We start from the raw sequence: 23,839 nt of genomic DNA on the forward strand, positions 1-23,839 counted from the left end.
GTGTTGCTTCACCTTGGTTCTATACAGATTACAATTAACTTAATGTATAATACACATTCCAGTTTTTCTTTAGATATTAATTATCTATAATCTTTTTTTTTAAATTATTATATTAGTTGTTGGTAGTGGCAATAAATCCTCTGCTCAATGTTTATAATATCTCTACAGCTTAATTCACCTATACATAATACCTGTTCCTCTATTATCTAATTCAAATTCTTTTTTAACTTTAAAACAGACGACTTTTAAGACAGCAAGATACTTGATAAATGCCGTGCCTTCTTCCCTCTCCTTACAGTTGACATTAATATTTAATTATTTTTCCTTGTTATCATTTAAATAATCCACTCATTGTTGATTTGCTAAACAACTACATAAATATGACTAAATTTCGTGAAAAAGCTTCTCAATAGTCACTGCAAGTAATTCATTTAAAATTATGTTTACATAGTGATAAGATACAAACATTAAATTTTTTTCTCAATTGTGCTAAGCCAGATATAATATCAGAGGCAACTTATGCTTTGCCTGCTGCAAACGAAACAGTAGTTTTTTTATTGTGTAAATATTTAAATAATCACATCATTATTTTTTTCATTAACCAGTGAATAAACAGATGAATGAATAAGACCAGCTCACTTCTGGTAAGTAAGTACTGTAAATGTAAGTGTATATCAACAATCTTTTAAGTAAAAATATGAAAAATCTGACAGGTAACTGTGAGACACACCGTACATGCAGCATTACATGATGCCCTTAGCATGAAACAAAACAGCCTGCAACCAGATCTGGACAATAAATGCCACTTATGTCTCTTTCTTCTATATCTGCGTTAAATAATACACTTCCTACTATTGTGTATAGTGCATATACTTAATGTAACATGCCTTGCATATAACTTAGGTCCCTTCTAATAAGATCTCTGTTACAACAGGCAGTCAATACATAATAAATTATGTTAAATATAGTTGTACTTTAATAGACCACTCATATTGTCATTCATTTTCAAATAATTGTTACATAATTTTTAAAGTGCTACATACATTACCTTTTCCACTAATCATCAGACTTGCCAAACATACCTGCAGCTCACAGACACAGTACTGAGAACTTAAATACTCATCTGAATACTTATAAAGTAAAATGGTTTCCAAAATCTGGCTAACAATTGTCATACACTTTAATAAGCTGACTATGACTCAGAAATCTTTCTTAAAAGCTATTGGGAAATGATCAGTTGTTTCATATTTATCTTGGTATTTAAATCCCCACTCAGCTTCTTCATCTCTTCAATACCCAACAATAACTCTGAGTCTCTTTATATTCATCAAACTACTAGGAAACACTCCCTCAAATGATTTTAAAAAATGTGTCAGGGTGTTGATTGCGTGCTGGATCATATGTAATAAATTTAAATAACATTAATTGGTTTTCTTCCATTATCTGTATCTTAGTCACTATTTTAAATCGTCTAAATACATTATGCTTTATTTTTTATCTATTTAATCGACATTGTTTTCCCATGTAACACAGTTGTGTGCAAATGATGAACATGTTTCTGTAGCTTCTTCACTGTTTCCATTGTAGCAAAGGCATATAAGCCACCTCCAGATATCATTACTACCTTTACACCAACTATTTTTCCACATCTACCAGTAATATCCCTTAGCTCTGCTATGTTTGTTACTGGTGAGAAACCGTAAACCCAGAGAGTTCTAACGTTGGTACAAGCAAAAGTTTCGTTCTTTTTATTTAAGCTATCTACTTCCTGACCTAACGTCTGACCTACATGCACTTTATTTTCATTGTTTACTTTAATTTCCTTTCCATTTCTTGCCAAGATTCCTGAATACTCATTTTTCAGCTGACTAGTTTCATTTTTATAATCTTTTTTTGTCTGCTTTGATTCAGACTTCAGCACTAGCCTGAACTGATCAAATCATATTGTAAATTATTTTTAATTTCTCTAACGTTTGAGCGTAATGTATGTGTACCAGATTTTAGTTCTCTATGGTAAGCTTTCTGTCTTGCCCTCAAAGGTCTTCCCTGTGTGAATAATTTCTTGGGCCGCTATGGAAAGTCCTTGAATGGCAGTGATAGTTCTTCCATTTTGTCTATAGTTTGTTGTAAAATAAATATCTCAAAACTTACATAAATATACCAACTATGATGTCGTTTTGCACCCTCCAAGTAATCATGAACTGACAGCATCACGATGTTGAGATGGCATCTACACTCCCATGGTTGGGAAACAGACATATGAAACTCTGGATGAGCTCCCTTTAGCATGGTTGAGAGCATAGCTGTCGCCCAACGACATCACCCACAATGTGTGACAGCATTTTGCCCGATGAAATGCAGAGGAATTACAGCGCTCTACAATGGTGGAGTCTGGACCCACTGGGCACAGCATAAAAAATTTTGTACTGCCGACACAAAACGAGTGAGCTAATGTGCTCACAGCTTTCTCTGAGGTAGTAGTAATTGCGCCATCCGTGTTCGTCTCGATGTTAGTGCAACCGAACCCTGGAACCCTGGACCTCTCCATCTGGGCAACCGAAGCCGCGTAGTCCATCCAAAATCGCCAAGCTTTCAGCAGATGCAGTAAGAAGTGAGCCGAGCTGCATTCATCAATAGGGGCCTAACGTTCAAAGTTTCCAAATATGTACGATGGATAATGGTTAAAACTATCTATTTGTGGCCTACTACCGTAAATGGTCCTATACATACCAAAATCTAAAATCCAAAATTCAGAGAACATATGCATATTCCGAGGAAATAAATGTTGTCTTAATTTCACGTGATACTCCTCACTTCAACAAAAATACTTCACTATACTTAATAACATGATAATCCACACCATCATTCGTAGCTTCGCGAAATACCGATGAAACTGGCATTTTTTTTAATAACACAATTTTAGTTACATTCTTGAAAACAGGTATTACAAGAATCTCGCACTGTAAATCTCTGAACATCGTTCAGGTTCAAATGGTTCAAATGGCTCTGAGCACTATGGGACTTAACTTCTAAGGTCATCAGTCCCCTAGAACATAGAACTACTTAAACCTAACTATCCTAAGGACATCACACACATCCATGCACGAGGCAGGATTCGAACCTGCGACCGTAGCGGTCACAGTGTGTAAATGTTTTTCAGATCTAAAGATGGTAACTTTGACTACCGAAACCAGTTATCGAGAATGGCAAACAAGTTTATCTTCACTAACGTAAAGGATAAAATCAAAGAAAGAATTGATGTACTAAACTTTGTATGTCTTTCATTTTCAACTACTATTAGTTGCTTGAGATTATTCAAGATTTGTGAGGAAAAATCTAATTGTAATATTATTTCAAATGCTCATTTGTTTTGTAAATTATTCGACTTTATTTCTCGATGTCACAAAAATATTGATGTCAAATATTTCAGTGACAACAAAAAGAGAAAAATAACAACAGAAGATTAGATTTGAGCACGGAGCGCAAATAATCGAACCTGTGCTGTTAGGCACTGCACTTCCAACTAGCTTAGTGTAACACCATATGCGCGAACTGATGCAATAACTTCAAAATTTTGACTGTCATTTTCTCGGAAACTGCTGAGTGTTAGCATCTAAGACGATATAAGTTCCATTTATTTCCGTCAATCTTTCACCAAGCGGAGTTTCGACTGTGTCTGTGAGTGACATATTGCGACTCCTCCTTGTGAGATATAGTTTCAGGAAACTGCTAAAGAAACTCCACGCCTGTCATGGAACATGAAGTTCTTGCAGTCCTTCCATACCAGAAACGCAGCTCAGCCAATCTCTGAGGACCCCAAATGTCGATCTTTAGAAACTAATATATTTTTGAAATGAATCACCATGTCCTACATCCCTCAGGACGATTATGATGTAATTAAGCTTGTTAAAGTAAGATTAACCTATTGCGATGCTTTGAAAACTGTCATGTTCCATTTTCTGCGATCCGTGAACTTTTTATTCCCTCTTTTTGACTCTCTTCCTGAAACCATGTCATTGTTGTGGGATGCTGTCTGAGGACTGCATCGCATGGGGACTGGGATGACGACGGTACCGGGTTGCGGACACTCCCCACTGTGACCTCGTGTTACCGAAATTTTCAGAACGATTCAAAGAGGCCTTCAGTTACATGTATTTGGCGTTTGTAATCTGTGTAGCGGTGATCTCAAAACTGAAATACTTACGGAAGAAATGGCCTAGGTCACACGTTCAAATGACTAGTTTATTTCTTCAACCTCGTTTCATCTGAATTCGTAGCTTTATCAATACTGAACTTTTGCAAGTCATTCGCGGGTGGCGTAAAGATGAGGTGTCTAATCTCTATGCATATTTGTCCTTCATTCATTATCCTATCTGGTACTTCCACTTGCGCCTGTTTTGCAACATGATAGCTAGAATACAGGAATTCCTGGTGTGGTAAGCTGTCAGGCAATGATCTAATTTTTAATATTTATACATGTTTATTAAAGAACAACTGCGTATTGGTACTTGTGCAAATAAAATTTCACATATTACTAAACAACTCTTGTTTAGTACTCATTTCTATTTGCTATTTGCTATTTCATAGCCCACTATGAGGGTGTAAATTATGTTTGTTTTAAACACACCCTGTAACGGTCATGTGCATTACTTACCTTTTATATTGTGCATGGTGAGTTGATGTTAGTCAAGAATGCCTTTAAGGTGACAAATTATCAACGCCCCGGAGAGCCTTAACGAGGTCGTGTAATAGTAGCTGGATGTTCCTTTTGTAATACTGAAAAAGACTTGGCAGGAATGTAGCCGCTGTTCATGATCCTGGCAACAGTGCTCACGAGAATGTTCGGTCGCAAGAAGGCCGGATTTCAGACGGCCACGTCGCACTGCGGAGAAGGAAGACCATCGTGTGCTGCTTATGGCTCTGGCGTATCGTACTGCTTCTGCAGCAGTTGGCACCACAATGACACAACGAACTGTTACAAATTGGTTATTTCAAGGACAGCTCCGAGACAGACGCCCTGTAACGTGCATTCCATTGACCCCAAACCATCGCCAGTTGCTCCTTCGATGGTATCAAGTGAGAGCTTATTGGAGCGCTGGGTGGAGAACCGTTGTGTTTCCTGATGAAAGCTTTTTCTACCGCGGTGCCAGTGATGGCCGTTGTTGGTTGGAAGTACAGTTGAGCGCCTGCTACCAAAATGTCTGCGTACTAGACACACAAGACCTACACCTGGAGTCATGGTCTCGGTTGCGACATCGTATGACATCAGGAGCACTCTCATGGTGATCCCACTCACCCTGACTACAAATTTTACGTCAGTCCGGAGATACGACTATTGTGCTGCCATTCATGAATAGCATACCAGGGTGTGTTTTCCAACAGGATAAAGCTCGCCCACATACCGCTGTTGTAACTCAACATGCTGTACAGAGCGTCGACGTGTTGCCTTGGTCTACTTAATCACCAGATCTGTCTCCAATTGAGCACTTACGGGACATCATCAGACGACAACTCCAGCGTCATCCACAAACAGCATTAAGCGTCACTGTATTGACCGACCAAGTGCTACAGACATGGTTGTCCAAGCAACAAACTGACATCTGGCACCTGTATAACAAAATTGCTTGAACGTATGCATGCTTGCACTCTACATCCTGGCGGTTACACCAGTTATTAACGTACCAGCGTCACATTTTCAGTGCCTTATCTGGTACTCAATTTGACCTACGAACTTGCAACGTTAATCACTTGAATATGTTACCTAGACAAATGTATTTCCGAAAATTCGTTACTCTACTTTAATTACTTGTTTGGTGTTGCAATTTTTCTCCCATCGGTATATATATTTTCGAGGTGTATGAAATTTGACTACAAAAGGCGAACGTCCACAAGCAGTGCTATGTTGTCCTCTCATTTCTGTTCCTGTATGTTAGAGGTGGAGGAGGAGATTAGTTTTTAACGTCCCGTCGACAACGAGATCATTAAAGACGCAGCGCAAGCACCGATTAGGGAAGGATGGAGAAGAAAAGCGGCCTTGTCCGTTCGAAGGAACCATCCCGGCATTTGCTTTAAGCGATTTAGGGAAGTCAACGGAAATCCAAATCAGGATGGCTGGACACGGGTTTGAACCGTCGCCCTCCCAGATGCGAATCTAGCGTGCTAGCCACCGTGCAACCATGCTCAGTATGTATTAGAGATGGTGCCAGTGCAACTGTTCCTAAGGAAAAAGTTTTTCAATTATATAATACTGAAATGAGTGTTACTTACTCAAAATGTTAATAGCATCTGCCGATTCTAAAACAGTGAATAATTTCCAGTGAATGAGTTTCTTAGTTGCAGCTCGCTTAAGCCAGAAAAATAAAAATACCTCTGACAGCTACAGACGAGGAATAATTTTCTCTGATCGTTATTTGTGATGTTCGAGTTGCTGTCAGTGCATTTGAGTATTATTTGCAACTACACGTTACACCCGTTCATAGTTACAGAAATGCAAGTGAGACCCGTTGACCTGTATTGGGTATTTCTGCTCCCAGTCAGTGCAGTGGCAGCCAGCGACGTTTCACCTTTAACAATCAAGCCTCCCTGCTGCCAGCCAGCTCAAGATTCTCATCAGCTGAGCAAACGAAGTCTGCCTGTCACTGGTCTAATGAAAAATTGGCGGCACTGCAGAATACGTCTGGCAACTGTGCGACCGTCGATTTGCTTCCTGGTTTGGTTCAAAATTATGCTTCTAAATTCACTCCACGTTTTCTTGTCATTCCGATTAAATATTCTGTTTTGTTCTCACTGAAGGGATGACATAGATATACCACCGTCATGGTTCTGAGTCCGGTGCTCTTGTTTCAACAGAAACTGAACTTGCTTCGCCATTTACCTTGCGAATTCTGTGTCTTAGCCATCATAGGTCCAACAAGGGAGCACTGTTTGACGCTATTGTATGCTTGCTTAGCAGTAAAGTGTTCGCTCGTCAAGCGGAACAGTACGCACTCTTCCGCTTGATGGGCGAACACTTCTGTTCTAGTCTCGCTGTGAAAGAACCAGTAGCAGGCAGATCGACAATCAGTAAGAAAATCCTAAGACCATTTCTCCTACATAAGTTTTGTCGTTACCTTGACTCTGTGCCCTGTAAAATCTAAAAGTAAAAAAAACTTGCTGAATTTTACGCTTGTTAGTGCTTTCTTTTTCTGCTTCTGTCGCCTGTATTGATTTAATTTTGGCACTGACTGGTTTGTTAAGTGTATTTTGTTGCGTATGTACCCCTATTATTAAACTAGCATACTTTCGTGGTAGGATAGTCCTGTAACGCTACTTCAGTATAAGTGTCGAGTGAAGGACACAGATCTTTTCGAAGCCGAAAGCGAGTATTATCCTGGTAATTCTTGACAATTTGGGATACTTCGTTTTACTCAAAAATGTTTTTCCTTATGTATGTTGATAATTTATAATTCGCTTGTATTATTACAGTGCACAGTAAACGTAGTTTTTCCGGGAGGCTTCGTATCTGTTCAGCTCAGTGGTGCCTCGCGGCTACCCTAGAGCCTGAGATTGGGCAACTCCTTCGGTGAATGGGTGCCGAAGCCTCTGACAGATACATTTTTAACGAGCTCTATAAAGGTGTGCAGGTGCTACCAAGGGTGTTACCCTAGTAGGGGGTCCTAGAGGGACCATTTTCCGTTTTATACATGCTCATGTCAATGTTGCACCTCTCCGCTATCATATCACAGGAGGGTGTGGAGCTGCAGGGCTAAAAAAACATAAAAACCCTTTGCTGTTTCGGATCACGTTTATGTTTCGTCTTTCCTCTCTCTATACCAGAGCAAACATTGCGGTCGCACTACGCTTCAGAGAGGTAAGATCACCTTCAGTGAGGTTGTAGCCCCACAATGTCCTTAGAGAGGGTTTGAGTAATCTGATGGTTGTCAGCAGTATCGAACAATGTCAAGAACGTCTCCCTGTTGCCGACTGCACTGCGAACTGTCATTTTCCGGCCGTGAAATATGTCGGAATCCACGCCCCAAGGGAAGGCATGGTTTCATTGACACCCTTAAAGCCAGCACCTAAGTGATTATCGCGTCGTTTCTAAGTGGCGGTGTGTCTGAAACATTTTGCTCTCCCATAAGAAAACTGCGCGATGTCAACCCTGGGTGTCGCGGTCCTGACCTCAGTCGCAGAGGCGTCAAAAGAAGGGGTGAAATGTGGATAATTATGTTTCAGCTTGGTGCCAATATGACATCGTTCACCCACCTTACACCTCACATGAACTTCCGAGCTGTGACCTTTCTTTCGCACGTGTCACTAAGCCCGTGTGTGTGGCGTCGCAGGGCGCCACACTTTCACACCATTACAGACAAAGGCTTTAGGTACGTTTGAATCAAATTTCAAACTTATGCGTCGCAGTGGGAAACAATTACCGTGCTTCGGAAACTGATACTTATCTTTTGTTGCGCAGTGTATATTTACATTAAACAATGGAAACACCAAGTAGGAGTAAAAGTGTCCTTTAATTATGCCTGTCTGCAACTTAACGTGTCTTCTTTACGTTACGTAGCAATGTATCTTTTCCTACATTGTTGGTATGTTTATATTGGTGACGTGTGAGAGAATATTAATGTTGATCGGTTACACTTAATGATTTACTTTCTTTGAATAAGAACAAATCAATTACAGTCATTCACCTGCACTTCACTCTGTTGAACTATTCCACATAGATTTAGTAGTAGTAGTAGTAGCTTTATTAATCGGTAGATCTCTTTTTAAAAGGATATAAGACATGTCAAAGTATTTACAAGTTTAGATCAATTTAAAATAAGCTAATTCGTATACACATATATTTACAGACTTCTAGTTAGAGACAATCATTAGATTTTCTCCTGGTATACAATACTTTTTTTACAAATAACATTAAATAATGTAATGCCACACTGTTCACTCATATCTCACTATCAGTCATTACACACACTATACACACATTGTTTCATAACACTTCACACACTGGTCATCTCCGGGCCATTTTCTGTACCGCAACTTCCCAATTGCTATCCTGAAAAACTGAGTCAGCATCCCTCCATAATGAGTGAGATGTTGAGCTCAGAAAGAGGAAGAGGTATTAGTACTGTGCTATGCATAGCTTGGGGGTAAGTATTTCTAGAAAGGAAAAAAAGGAAAAAACATAAAGTGAAGGTGTTATGTGGAATGTTGGATGCCTTATAACCATTATTATTATTATTTATTTGTATAACTTTTTTTATCAAACCCCTACTCCGTTTTAGCTAAGTAATCCTTCAATGTATAAAATATATTGCATAACAGGTACTTTTCAGCTGCCTTTTTAAATGAGTGTATTTTTGCAGTTTCTTTAATCTCATTTGGTAATTTATTGTACAGTTTCATTCCTTGGCAGGAAATGGTGTTTTGAGTTTTATGTTTATTTTTCTCGGTAAATGTTAAGTTGACTCAATCTCTTGTTGCAGGGTCATGGACAGATCTATTTGTGTAGTAATTACCAATGTTATTTTTGATGTGTACAGCTGAATGGTAAATGTATTCACAAGAGCACTTAAAATCCCCAGTGTTTTGAACAGATCTTTACGATGAGCTCAGCTAGGATATTTGGTTATTATTCTTATGGTTCTTTTCTGGAGTTTGAAAATTGTGTTCATATTTTGTGCGTTTGTTCCCCCAAAAAATTTTTTTCACCATGAGTAACGCTACTGGGAACCCCTGTGTTAATGTACTTTGATTCTGATAAGTGTTTTACTAAATGTTTAGATCTATTTGAAAGATGTGTTATCTCTACTCTTTGTACCCTATCTGCTAGGTATGATCGAAACCAGTCATTATCTACCCCTCTTATACCTAATGCTTCTAATTTATTTAATAGAATCTTGTGGTCGACTGTATCAAACGCCTTAAAAAGATCCAAAAATATGTCTGTGACACACTCATCTTTATCAAGAGCATCAAGTGCAACTTTTGTGAATTCCACTATGGCTGACACTTTATTTTTGTCACTTAGGAAACCAAACTGTGATTCACTTAAAAGATTGTATTTATTCAGGTAATTCATTAATCGGTCTTTCATAGTTGCTTGTACTATTTTTGAGAATGCTGACAGCAGGAAAATGGGCCAGTAATTTTCTATGACTTCTGCATTACCTTTCTTAAGCAAAGGTACAACTCTTGCCTGTTTTACCTGCTCTGGAATTATCCCTGATGTGAAGGATTCATTTATTATATTTGTTAACAGGCCTTGTATAAGCCCTACGCATGTTTCAGTACACACATTGGTACTTCATCTAAGCCTACTGAGTTTTCATTTTTTAGTTTTTCAATAGTTTTATTTACTTCATTCTCTGTGGTTGGAAGTAACGTCATTGTATTTAGTGCAACATTATTTATAGGTGTTATATTTGTTTTGGGGAATTTTTGCTGTAACTTCTCTGAAATACTTAAAAAATGCTCGTTTACATAGTTCACTAAGTGTTGTGGATCATTTACTACCTTATACCCCTCTTTTATCAGTATGTTATTCTGCGTTTGTTTGCCTCTCCCCGTTTCCTTTTTCATAACATCCCAGACTGCTTTTCTTTTATTCTCTGCATTATATATTATTTGGTCATTAAATGACTTTTTTGCAGCAATCTTTTTGTATCTACGATAGAAATTTAAGAATTCTGGATCATGGCAAATCTTTATTATGGAACTGAGGTGTTTAAGTGTTTGAGAGGACTTCTTAATACCTGCTGTTAGCAATCTGTTTTGTGAGATGTTGATACAGACGTGCATGCTTTTGGAAATATCTTTTCAAAGTTCAATTTAAACAATGTGGAGAGTTTAGATAATTTCATATTCACATTGGTTTCCTTATACACTTAATCCCAGCTTTGTTTTTCTAGTTCTTTTGAAAAATCTTTTATTTTTATTTCTGATAGATGTCGTTTGTAGGCTTCTAGTTTAGGGAATGATTCGACGCCTGATTTTAATGTTGTTATTTGACAGGGATGGTCTGATAGTCCGAGATCTTTTATAGCTACATCACATTTTTCCCTGTCCATATTTGTGGCCACATGGTCAATTACTGATGAAGTCGTTGTGGTAACCCTTGCTACACTATTTACCAATAGGGACATGCGAAAAATTTGACGGATGGTTATGAAGATGCTGCTGGATTAATTTATGATATCAGTGTTGATGTTACTGTCTGCACACAGAATTATGTTGACCTTTGTACTTGAGACTTTATCTAGAACGTCTGTTAATTTATTGAAAAAAGTGTCCACACTACCACTGGGAGATCTATACACACACAAAATGATTAATTTCTTGGTGATATCAAGCCCTGTTAATTCAATCGCTGATATTTCGAAGTGTTTGTCTTCGCTTACTGTACTGAGGTCATGTCTTGATTTGAACTGTGTTCCCTTTCTGATATAAATGCATGATCCTCCACCCCTTTGAAGTAGGTCTGCAGTAAGAGTTTGCCTTTTCATACAATGATATTACTGCATGTAGGATTTCTGTATCTCTACACCAGTACTCAGTAATACAAAGTACTGTGCAGTTTAAAGATTGCATCTCAACTTCTAATAGCTGTATTTTATTTTTTATCGACTGCATGTTTTGATGGACGATTGTTAAGTCTGTGAAATGCCCCATGTTACTCTTTCCAATGGTTTGTTTTTCTTTGTGGCATCTGGTATATGTGATATTTGAAGTGTTAAAATCTGTTTTGTGATTGATTGTTTCAGTATTTTTTCAAACAGCTGGAGATACTCCTGTTTACGTGTAGGCCATGCCTGGAGAAACCTCAACTGTTGATAGTCCCGAGGGGCACCAGAGGAACATGAGCAAAGTTGGCTGTCCACAGAGCCTCCCTAACCCCACATTGATTCGCCTCACAGCTCCATCACGATGTGGTCGATCATGACGCCGGAACAGCTCAACAAAGTGTACGCTGGTGCCATGAGTCAGGGAAGCTATCTTGTCCAGGTCATCACCTATGTCATATGCCCCATCCCTATCCAAACTGTTTCCCGCACCACCTGCTAACACTACATGGTCCTCTTTTGTAAAGTCCTTACATAAAGACCCTAGGTCCTCTGTCACATGACTTAGCCCTGCATTTGGCTTGAAGACACTTGTGGCCTGGTACGCTGCCCCTGAACTATCCTGTAACTGAGGGCCTATACCTCACCCATGGCTACTACCTAGGAGCAGTACTTTCTTCTTCCTAAGACTTTGTACATTCCCAGGCTTCCTGGCCGCGGTTGAACTGTGCTGCACATTTCCTGCTCCTCATTGTACCTTAGTCTCTTCTCCACATAACTCTGGCAGTGGTAGATACCTGTTTTTGGCATTGACGATAAAACTGTCAGATCGCTTTCTCTTTCTTCCTATCCCCCTACCAGCTGCCAGTTCCCAACCACCCTCCTCCCCCCTATCTCCTTTGATCCTTATGAGTTCCTCCCTTGCTTCCTCCAACTGTGCCTGAATGGCACAGATTTTCCTTTCCTGTTCCCCAATCAGAATGATCCTACAGCATACTCTGCAGTTCCAGGAGAGAGCCCCTTCTGTTCTCCCAACATTCTCCCCACAGCATCCACCCCAATGAAAATAATTCACACAAGATTGGCACCAAAACCCTCTACTCACTACCCTATAACAGCTTCCACGTTTCTCACTCATGGTCAGTTTCGAAAGAATAATTGAGTTTAAAGAATGTTTTAAATTTGTCAAGGACGCGAGAATGAGTACTTTATCAAATAATGCCTGTTGCAGTGCAACCATTTGGAGATTGATTTATAAAATCCAAATGGCATATGATGTCTCTTTAAGAAAGCTTTTGTTCATTACGCATAGGTAGTTGCCGATTGTAAGTCATGAACCTTCTGTAACCTCTGTCATTCAGAACCTGAAATTTCTCTGTCAGGGAAGGTAAAGTGTACAGCCCTATAAATATTTGACCAGTTCCTTGGTAAATTAAAAGTGCTCTTCAACAGTGGAACTAAATTTCAAACGGACTTGAAGTTAAATTTATTTAACTGTTACATATATTCCAATGAGTGGAGAATGGATACGTGTAACGTCTGTATTTTTTTTATTTTATTTTAAACATATATTATAGGTAATGAAAATGTAAAAATACCCGCTTATGTACCTGGCTCGCACTAATTTTAATTCATTTGACATATCCTTGATCATAATGAGATATTACGGGCATGATCAATTGAATGCGGAAACAGCATTCAGCGGTGTTTGTGACGGTTGTGCAAAGACGGAATGTGATGACATTTCCATACAAATGTTCCAGACACAACTAAATGTGCCATTTTGGGTTTTTCATCTTTTAGCACTCCATTGCTCCACATTTCACCAGAATTTGATCTTTTTTAAACTAATCTCGTCACCGTAAAACAAATTTTCGTTGTCGCACTATTTTCATGCGGTATGTATAGTGAGTAGCTGTAATTCATAAAGGAATTGGGGAGAAGTGGGCTTCATATCGAGGCCCCGGCAACGTTATTTTGGTTTTCAATGTTTTTTTTTAAGTCACTTGACAGAATACCAGATCATTACGTGAAGATATTGCTGATTATGACAAATTATTTTTCCTTTTTCTTCTTTCATTTCTTCTGCTTCACTTACTTTGAACGTATATCTTCGATGGTTTAGAATATTCCTTGTTTTGTTCTATAATATGAAATGTAACTGTTTTCTGCTTTATTTGCATTGATATACAGATTTTTTTATTAAGTATGCAAAATTTCAATTTATGTTTGATCTTTTCTATAATACTATTCTGAAATGTATCGAGCGAAAATAAGTGCAACATGCAGCGCTGTTGTATGAACTGTGACATGAACTGTGATGCAAGAGCATTATCGATAGCTGCAGTCGAACAGTGACAGTTATGAGTGTGGGGCGGCATGGCGTTTTATGTTGTGTAATCGTGCTAGACAGAAACGCACGAAAATCTATGGTCATGGTCTTATTTTTCAGTCAAGGATTAAACTAAATTTCAACATGGATGTTATAAAACAAAAGATTGATTGAATACTATGAGCTATGTGGATTACTAGAAACAGCAGCGACTATGTATACGCGAATTTACTGTGATTGTCGCGGGTTACAACCGAACTGTTTTCTACGCAACTGTGTTGCACGAACTAATGTACTTTGAATTTATTATCTTGTGTGGAGCCTAATGAGCTGCTGCGAGCATTAAAACATTACCATTGAAACATCACCGTGGGCAATTTTAAGCCGTGAATTCGTCACCGTGATTGCTAAAAGTGGATGGACTGTAATTTCGCATTCTCCGAGTAAAAGTCAATTATATACTATGTTAAAACTGTGTAAGGGACGTTAAAAATAGAAACATGTGTTTAAGGAACGTCGTAATCGCACGCATATGAAATTGAGATTCGGAAGAATATTCGACGTGAGTCGTCGGCTTTGACCAGTGACATTTCATTGGAGATTTTTGCAAACAGATAAGGTACATATCAATCAGTCACCACAACCAGATTATTTAGTCTCACATTCGTTTGCTTCGCCAACTCATCACAATGATTTTTGTCTTTTAAATTCGCTGGCTTTGCCAACTAACAGCAAGACTGTGGATATATGCACCAAAAGGTGACGCTACAGTAGCCATTAACATTACATCACTGGCCAAAGCCGACAGCTTGTATTGAACATTCCTCTTGACCCATGAACTTGGATCTGTACACCAATAACGATTACGTCCTACCAACCTGTGACAGGCGGAAAGCAGAGAAGCATATTATTATTGGCTGAATAATATTGCTCAAAGCAAAAGGGTGTGCTTGCTGCAGTTTCACGGCTGATAGAACGACATTAATTACGCCGACAGCTCTGACGAGCCATCATCGACGTCACAAAACACAAATCACACAAAGATAAGCTGCAACAGTTCCAAATGAATGTTTTTTTTATTTTGTTAGAAACTCTTCTTTATATTTGCTTTCCATAAAACAAATAGGTATAGTTTCTGCGTAGTGTGTTTCTATGTTGATAGCGTTGATTTCACCACAAACAATGGTAATTACCATTTGCTACTTTCATTTTTTGTTTCATTGTAGATGTTTTTGCATGTGTTTTAACATTTCTTTTGAAGCCGTGTATTTTTATGAATGTGCACAGTTTTTTAGAGAGTGAATTTATGTATTTTGTTATCATTTGTGGCAGTTCGCGTACGTTGTGGCTCCCACCATTAGATTCCGTACGCCGTAGGTACTGGGAGATGAAAAAGCTTGCACAGGATAGAGTAGCATGGAGAGCTGCATCAAACCAGTCTCAGGACTGAAGACCACAACAACAACAACAGACCAATCATACCAAGGCTGTGCGTTAGTTACTGGTGCAAGGCACGCTATAGCGAAGAATTTGTATTTGACACCTGTCAGCTAAGTAAACTGTGTTTACATTCAGTGGGATGTCGTATTACGGCACACTCATGGCCAAGTGCGAGTTTATTAAGTGATCTAAGTTGTTCAGCATTCCGAAGACATCTACGTCATATTACTCATGTTGGCAGCTGTTCTCGATTAAAGCTATGTAATATTTATTTCGTCTTCTTTCGTGAAGGAATTTAGGAAGGCTGTGCTCAGTAACTCTGCTTTAGCAACACTGTCATGGATAGTTTTTCCAATGCTATCGTGCAGAGAAGGTATTGAGTTTATCTTGCCGCTACCATACTTTACATATGACCAGAATCTCTTTGGATTTTATGGCAGGTTTTTAGGCAAAGTTTAGTTGTGGAAACTGTTGTAAGCATCACGCTTTGAAGTACGCACTAGATTCCGAACTTCTGTAAAAGATCGCCAGTCTTGAGGATTTTGCGTTCGTTAAATGTTTGGCATGCTTTTTTCGTTGTTTCTGCGACAGTGTTCTGACTTGTTTTGTGTACGTTGGAGAATCAGCTCCGTTGTTTGTTTATTTCGTATAAATTTTCTTCGCATATGGCTCAGTTTGTGACACGACTGGCAAGGGAATGATCCAGTTCCATGTGTCGAAACTTACCCTCAAATTTTTCATGCAGGAAGAATACACCGAAAGAAACTCACTATCAAAATTTTAACTGCTAAGGCAAACTGCAAGTATTTTTAAAAATGTTAAAGTTACTCATTTGTGCCGCACAAAGAACCGCTTATGACTGCGGTTTGTACATCTCTGCCTGCCTAGTGCTCGAACTGATAATCAAAACAAATACAGACTTTGTTGAATATGTGAAACGATATAAAACTGTGCTCAAAAAGGTTGTAAAGGCTGCCAAAAGAATGTCTAACAATAAGTTTATCAGAGGTCATAAGAACAAGTCAAAAACTGTCTGGTCGATTATCAATTTTGAACTAGGTACATCAACGAACAGCTAGAAAAGTTCAAAAATCGAAGACCAGGATGTTACCATTGTAAACCCTTTTCAGGTATCCGATTGCTTCAACAATATTTTTATAAATGTAGCTAAATTTAATGTAAATGAGCCTACTTATAAGGATAACGTGGAATTCTTTGGCCTTACTCCAAATTTTGAACAGCTTCCTGCATTTACAAATGTTACACCGAAAGATGTAGAAGATGTTATATTATCCCTGAAAACCAAAAATTCTGTAGGATGGGACGGTATACCAACAAATGTAATTAAAATGGTGTTTAAAATAATATAACATCCTTTGACAGAAATAATTAATCAATTGTTTGAGCAAGGATGCTTCCCAGAGTAATTGATGTATGCCGAAGTAAGACCAGTACACAAAAAAGGCCCAAAAGATGAAATGGGAATTTATAGACCTGTTTCTATCCTGTCAGTTTTCTCTCACTTACCTGAAAAGCTTGCTGCAACACTGATACTAAATTTGTCTCAGAATTTAATATCAATGATAAAAATCAATTTGGGTTCCGAAAAGGAAACCTTAGATGCAATTAACACATTTGTTGAAAAAATTAGCTCTTCATTGGACAGCAGCAGCAAAGTTGCAGGTACCTTCTGCGACCTAAGCAAAGCATTCGATTCTGTGAATCACTCCATGCTGCTGTATAAATTAAAGAGATATGGGATCAGCGGGAGTGCCCTCCTGTGGTTGACCTCATAGTTGACAAACAGGAATTAAAGAGTTATAACAACATCTAACTCTGCAAATTACTCATCGAAATGGGAAACTATCTCATTAGATGGTCCCCAGGGCACGGTTTTGGGACCAATTATCTTCATGTTTTATATAAATGATTTACCCTTGAACATCAATGCAAAGTCAATCCTATTTGCATATGACACTTCAGTGTTGATTGAAAAAAATTGTTCTACAGAAATCGATGACTGTATTGTAAACACTTCGGATTCTCTGGAACCATGGTATCAATTAAATGGTCTGAAACTAAACATTACAAAAGCATAACTCACACAGTTCAAAACAAAACAATCTAAACTAAGTGAGATCTATGTCCTACATAAAAATGAGAAGATAGAAGCAGCAAGCACAATGAAATTCTTAGGACTAAACTTTGACGAAAACTTAAGCTGGCATGCACACTCAGAATATTTATTTAACAAACTAAACAGCCTTCCTTTTGCAATGGGAATGTTACATGATGTAATAGACATAAACTGCCGAAAAATTGTGTACCATAGTTACTTCGAATCTGTCATCAGATATTGCATAATTTTTTGGGGTAATTCAAGTTATATGGTACGGATATTAAACTTCAAAAGAGAATCATTAGGAAAATGTGTGCCGCATACCCAAGAACCTCATGTCGCCCAGTGTTTAAAAAACTAAATATATTATCTTTTCTGTCAGTATACATTTTTGAAATTCTAAATTTCCTGTATAGCAAACCTGAACTTTCCAAAGAATTTCACTTCAAATACATTAACACAACTAGGCAAGAACAAAATTTTATGCTCCTTCCACACCGATTAACGCTATGTTCTATGACTCCTCAATACATGAGCATGAAAATATACACTAAATTAAAGGGCTGTGATATTCTGAGCATGGAAATTGGTCATCCAAAGAAAAAATTACATGAACTCTTAGTGGAAAAATGTTATTATTCGGTGGAGAAGTTTATGAATTATGAGGTGATAATTTAAACAGGGCAACTAACATCACTGCAAAAAAAAAAAAAAAAAAAAAAAGTACAAAATTGGAAAGGTATTGTGCGGCTAGAAAATTGTTTGGGAACTATACTTGCTATTATTTTTAAGTCTCTAAACTAAATCCCTAAAATTGTATGTTGACATGTCTCCAGTACAATATATCACATGATCTGAATATTGTATGTTATGAGATCAAATAAATCAAATTAGTGAAACTCTGGAAACTGCACAAAGAGAGACACTATTAGGTAGAATATAACAAAAAATCACACAGAAAATTAATTCAGTTTTGTCTGTATTGCGTTACCACAAAGTAAACTGCTAATTATTATGGATATCAAATGAGTTGCAAATTCTAACGGATAGTGACTGTGAACAATTCTGTCGGAGGAAGTATCAATAGATACTTAAATTCGCTTACTACTGCGTTGTACCGTGTTTTCTATTTACCGATGTGCCGTCAACCAAGGATAAGTGCCTGCCATGTTGCGATGCGCGGTATACCTAGTCGCCTGGCTTTTTTAAATACTTGCAGTGTATCTTGGCAGCTAAAATTTTCTCGTTACAATCTTACTGCATAAAAAGTTTTAGGCCACGTTCCGACATGTCGTGTTGGGCTGTTCCTTTGTAAGAGAGGAGGACAGGGCTAAATTTCTTGACACGACTGATTCCTTTCCTTCACAGTCTCTATGACAAAGCTGTTGAGCTTTCTCTCCAACCCACGCTCATTCGTAGCTATTGACCTGTCTGTAATAACCTGAACATCGACAGGATGCTGAACACTACCATTCCTTTCCATCATTAAGATCGACATTGTGCGTAATTTTGGAAGGAGAATCGCAGCTATTATTTTCTGAACTGTGTATCCAACGTGTTCATACACTTTACCGCAAAATTAACTTTGTAATGCACATATTGAGCTACTAGTTAACTGTTTTCAGATCCAGAATACTTCTCATTTTCAGTTTGTCAAAGGAGTCTCGTAAAAAAGGTTGTCGTAAACAACTGCATAGTCTGCTAATATTTGACGAATTGTTTTCTATATAGGTTTCTTGCTGGTATCAACATCTCTCCTAGAAACTTAAGTACCTGTAGTCATTACATTATTGCGAAATAGAAAGTGTTAAGTGCAACACCTTGGCTATAGCTATGCATAGCACTGAATATTCCTCCAACTCCTTCTCAATTTCAGTTGTACGACTCTAAAATAAACTGCTCTGCACATGGTCTGATACCAAGCTGATTTCAAATGGAAAATTAAAATCTACCTGTTATCGAGGCGTAGCTTCCCTCTCGGTATTTTGCAGCTGCCTTCTTTCAGTCCAATAACGAACCATTATCTCTGTCACCACTGTCATTATTCTTCATTCGCAATGAAAGAGGCAAACTTGTGTTTTAGCGTCTCGACAGCGCCCAATTTCTTAATTTTTTTCTTATTTCTGTCTTTTCGCTCAACATCATTGCTTTAATCTCTGGTAAAGGAGAGTATGCACGTGCCATTTTTTCCCCCTTTAATTCAGTCCATTTTCCTCCTCGTCTTCCGCATGTGTGTGTCCGCATGTGTAACTGGAAGGCAACTGGAAGGATACGAGCTATTTGATGTTCGCTACAACGTATTCAGAAGTCTTCGTAGTGTTGTAGTGTCAATGTAACCTTCAGACCTCTTCACGTGGGGTCAGAGACGCTGATAATTCATAGATGTGAAAGAGAACGTCCTGTGTCACTGAATACGGGTGTGGAGTTGGCATAATTCCCTAGCCCCCATCCGTTCCCTCACCAGGGTTAGGGACATTCTCCTAGTAAGGTACAAGGGACTCAGTACTATTCGTAGAGACCCCCAGTACATTGTATATGCGATCAGCGATTGCTCCGTTGTCACGGCCAATGTATTTCGTTAAATTATTTTGATTTGTATTTGCACTGAACGTAAACAGTTTCTTGGTATGATGATACATAGCTTTCACTGAGCTTGGAATGTTCTGAACTTTCTCTGGCTAAATTTTCCTACATCACAGAGTTTCATGGGTTTTGCTTTGTCTTGAGAGAATGACAATTAAGTGCAGGGCTTTTGTGATAATCTTTGTAGAGTAAGTACGAGGGATATTGCTTACAAAGAGTTTCCCTAATCTTACTGTCCACGCATTGCACTCGACCTGTGCGTTTTCTCCAATTTTAGTGGTGTATCCTTTGTACAAACTGACTGACTTTTGGCCATTACCCAACAACATGTGTGTTTTAGTTCAAAGCCATCTTCGTGTAGTCATATTTAATGAATACAGCTTTTTCTTCAGAGCTCAACCAATACCCGCATCCACATGTTTTCATAAATTATTTTGTGGTTTCTGAATTTACATCAGCTGGCTGAATTTTGGTCATCAGTCCAGCATGTGACCACTACTTTAAAGCTACCTCCTCGTGCTCCTGTTTAATGATTAGATCTCTTTCCCCTGAGTTCAATAAATAGCTGTATGCATGTATGATTCTGGATTACTTCCCATTTTCTGAATTTATCAAAACTGATCGATTTTTGGCCAGTGGCGCATTGTGAGTGGAGTGTATGTGCTGTTGAAATGCTACCTAAATCAGTCAAGGTCGTTCTTATATAAGTAAGATAGTTATGTATATTTGTGAAAAAATTCTACCAGTTAACGATTTTGGTATTTTTGTATCCTGGCGTGTATTGGTGATTCATTCATTCAGTCCACTTAGGCGTACTCCGGTGCTCTCTAGATTCTACTGAGCCTTTAGCCAGTTAGGTTAGAATAGTTGGACTTATGCATGTATCTTTTATGAATCACAGGTGCATGCCCACTCCCTTGCTCTCTGGTACCTACTGTGATCCTCCTAAAGCGAGTTGTTTCTAGTTAAGTTTTATGCATTTCATTTCATTGTTCCAGAAGGCAGTTTAATAATTAATGGATCAGTTTTATTGTATGAAATGCCAGGTTGTTTTTTAATTTTATTTCGTTGGACTGTATACCACAGGAAGGGTTGCATTTACTATGTTAGCTATTAAACCAGTCTAGTGATCAGTAGACGTTATATGAATAGCACATGCAGCATTCACCTCAGTTTCCCCTTCCGATCACCTTGAGGACCACCCAAAGTGAGCCATTTGAGCATTAGTACCGATTATTTCGCCTATTAAAAGAAAACTTGGTTTTATGAAAATTAAAAGCGTTGATTGCACTCTTCATGACTTTTTTTCCCCTACTGCCTATTTACCCATCGAGTACTCAGTTTACTCTTACTGTCGTTATCCACTGTGCATCAGAAATATATCTCTTTATAATCAGTGTACCAGGTTGTTTATGCCATATATTATGTACTTTTCACGATTGGCGTATAAGGTGCCGAAAATAACGCTCATGGGCAAGACTTACCTATGGGAGGAGGGCACTGACGGTTTAAATAAAATCCAAGGACAAACGAGGTTAGCTTTTGCGGAGCGATCCAATTCAGACTCGGCAAGATGGCTCTATTACTAATGAGACACTACAAATAGTACAAGAGTTTTGCTATTTGGACAGAAAAATAGTGGATGATGGACGGAGTAGAGAGAAGACCTACGTAAGACGCAGACTGGCAGCAGCAACAAAAATATCTCTAAAACATAGGTAACTTGTTAACGTCTAATACAAATTTTAGCCTCAAGAAGTATTTTCCGAAGGTATTTACATGAGGTACGAAAGTAGAACGTTGACGATAAGCAGTTCACAGAAGTGAGTAGAAGCTTTTGAAATACGATGGTACAGTAGAATACTGAAGATTAGATGGGCATCTCGGATAACTACTGAGGAGTTACTGCATCGAACTGGGGGAAAAAAAGAAATCTTTGAGAAAATTTGTCTAAAGTAAGCGATCGATTGATAGGACGCATCCTATGGCGCCAAGGAATAGTCAATCTAGTAATGGCAGGAAGTTCAAATGGCTCTGAGCACTATGGGACTTAACATCTGAGGTGATCAGTCCCCCCAAAACTTAGAACTACTTTAACCTGACTAACTTAAGGACATCACACACATCCATGCCCAAGGCAGAATTCGAACCTGCAACCGTAGCAGTCGCGCGGTTCCGAACTGAAGCACCTAGAACCGCTCGTCCACAGCGGCCGGCGGTAGGAAGTGTGGTGGGTTAAAACTGTAGAGGAAGCCCACGCCTGAATGCAGTAAACAGGTTCAAATGATTGCAGTAGTTACTCAGAGATGAAGAGGTTGCATTGGATTGGCAAGGGGAGCTGCTCAACGAGCTTTTAATCCGTATGCCAGAAGACAATTAAAAAAAAAAAAAGAAGCTCCGATCGGTTGTGAAATTAAAACCACAGTGAAAATCCAGTGATGCTTTGCGCAGATGTGTTTCGCCGTGTCATGTCTATCGTGTCATGTTCTGAGCGCATAGTGAAAGCGTAAAGACATCTGGAAAATAGTGTCGCCCACCCTCTGTGAAGTCCTGCTGAGGGATTTTGCCCGATTTCATGCAGCCCACGTAACTTAATTGTCGTGCGTTTCCTTCTTCGTGACGATTCTCGGCCGCAGCTGCAGGGCAACGAAGATGCCGGACAAGGCTCCATCTGATTTTCATCTCTTCACTCACATGAATCGTTAGCCATGAGGAAAGCTAGAGACGAGAATATGGAATTGACAAAGGTCACAGACAGCTTTCGTCAGTGAAGAGGCTACCGGAAGATTGGCACCACGCTACAGTAAATGTATAAGTCGGAGTGGCGACTATGTAGAAAAGTAGATGAAAGGTGTAGCTAAGTGTTGCGAATAAAATATTTTTTATTCTTCACTGTGGTTTCCATTTCGTGACCGATTGGAGGTCAAAAGAAAGAGAGAAAGAAAGAAAAGCAGCTCTTATAGATACCATACCATACCCTGCGTTATATCCTCGTTAGTTAGACACATATTCCATTGGCCATTTGAAAGACTCTTTTATCGACATGAAGTGGAACGAATCAGTTTATTGGATATGTATACATGATTAGCGCTGACATTAATAAATACAATATCATTTATTCCTACTCAAGCAACTACACTATTTTTTATAATGGCTACCAGTTTTTAAGTAGAAATTCTTCAATAGAATAGGAGTTGCCCAGCAGAAATAATTTTAATTAGATTTAAAACTTACTTCGTTACCTGTACTGGGCAAATGAACAATCATTTTTATTGCTTTATATAGAAGTCCTCTGTGAGCCACTGACGGCCTTAACAAGGGATAATAAAGGTCATTTTTCCCTTTCGTACCGGGTGATCAAAAAGTCAGTATAAATTTGAAAATTGAATAAAACACGGAATAATGTAGATAGAGAGGTACAAATTGACACACATGCTTGGAATGACAGGGCTTTTTATTAGAACCAAAAAAATAGAAAAGTTCAAAAAAATGTCTGACAGATGGCGCTTCATCTGATCAGAATAGATATAATTAGCATAACAAAGTAAGACAAAGCAAAGATGATGTTCTTTACAGGAAATGCTCAGTATTTCCACCATCAATCCTCAACAATAGCTGTAGTCGAGGAATAATGTTGTGAACAGCACTATAAAGCATGTCCGGAGTTATGGTGAGGCATTGGCGTCGGATCTTGTCTTTCATCATCCCTTGACATGTCAGTCGATCACGATACACTTTCGACTTCAGGTAACGCCAAAGCCAATAATCACACGGACTGAGGTCTGGGGACCTGGGAGGCCAAGAATGACGAAAGAGGCG

This window comes from Schistocerca piceifrons, chromosome 5, assembly GCF_021461385.2.
Source record: "Schistocerca piceifrons isolate TAMUIC-IGC-003096 chromosome 5, iqSchPice1.1, whole genome shotgun sequence".
NCBI lineage: Eukaryota > Metazoa > Arthropoda > Insecta > Orthoptera > Acrididae > Schistocerca > Schistocerca piceifrons.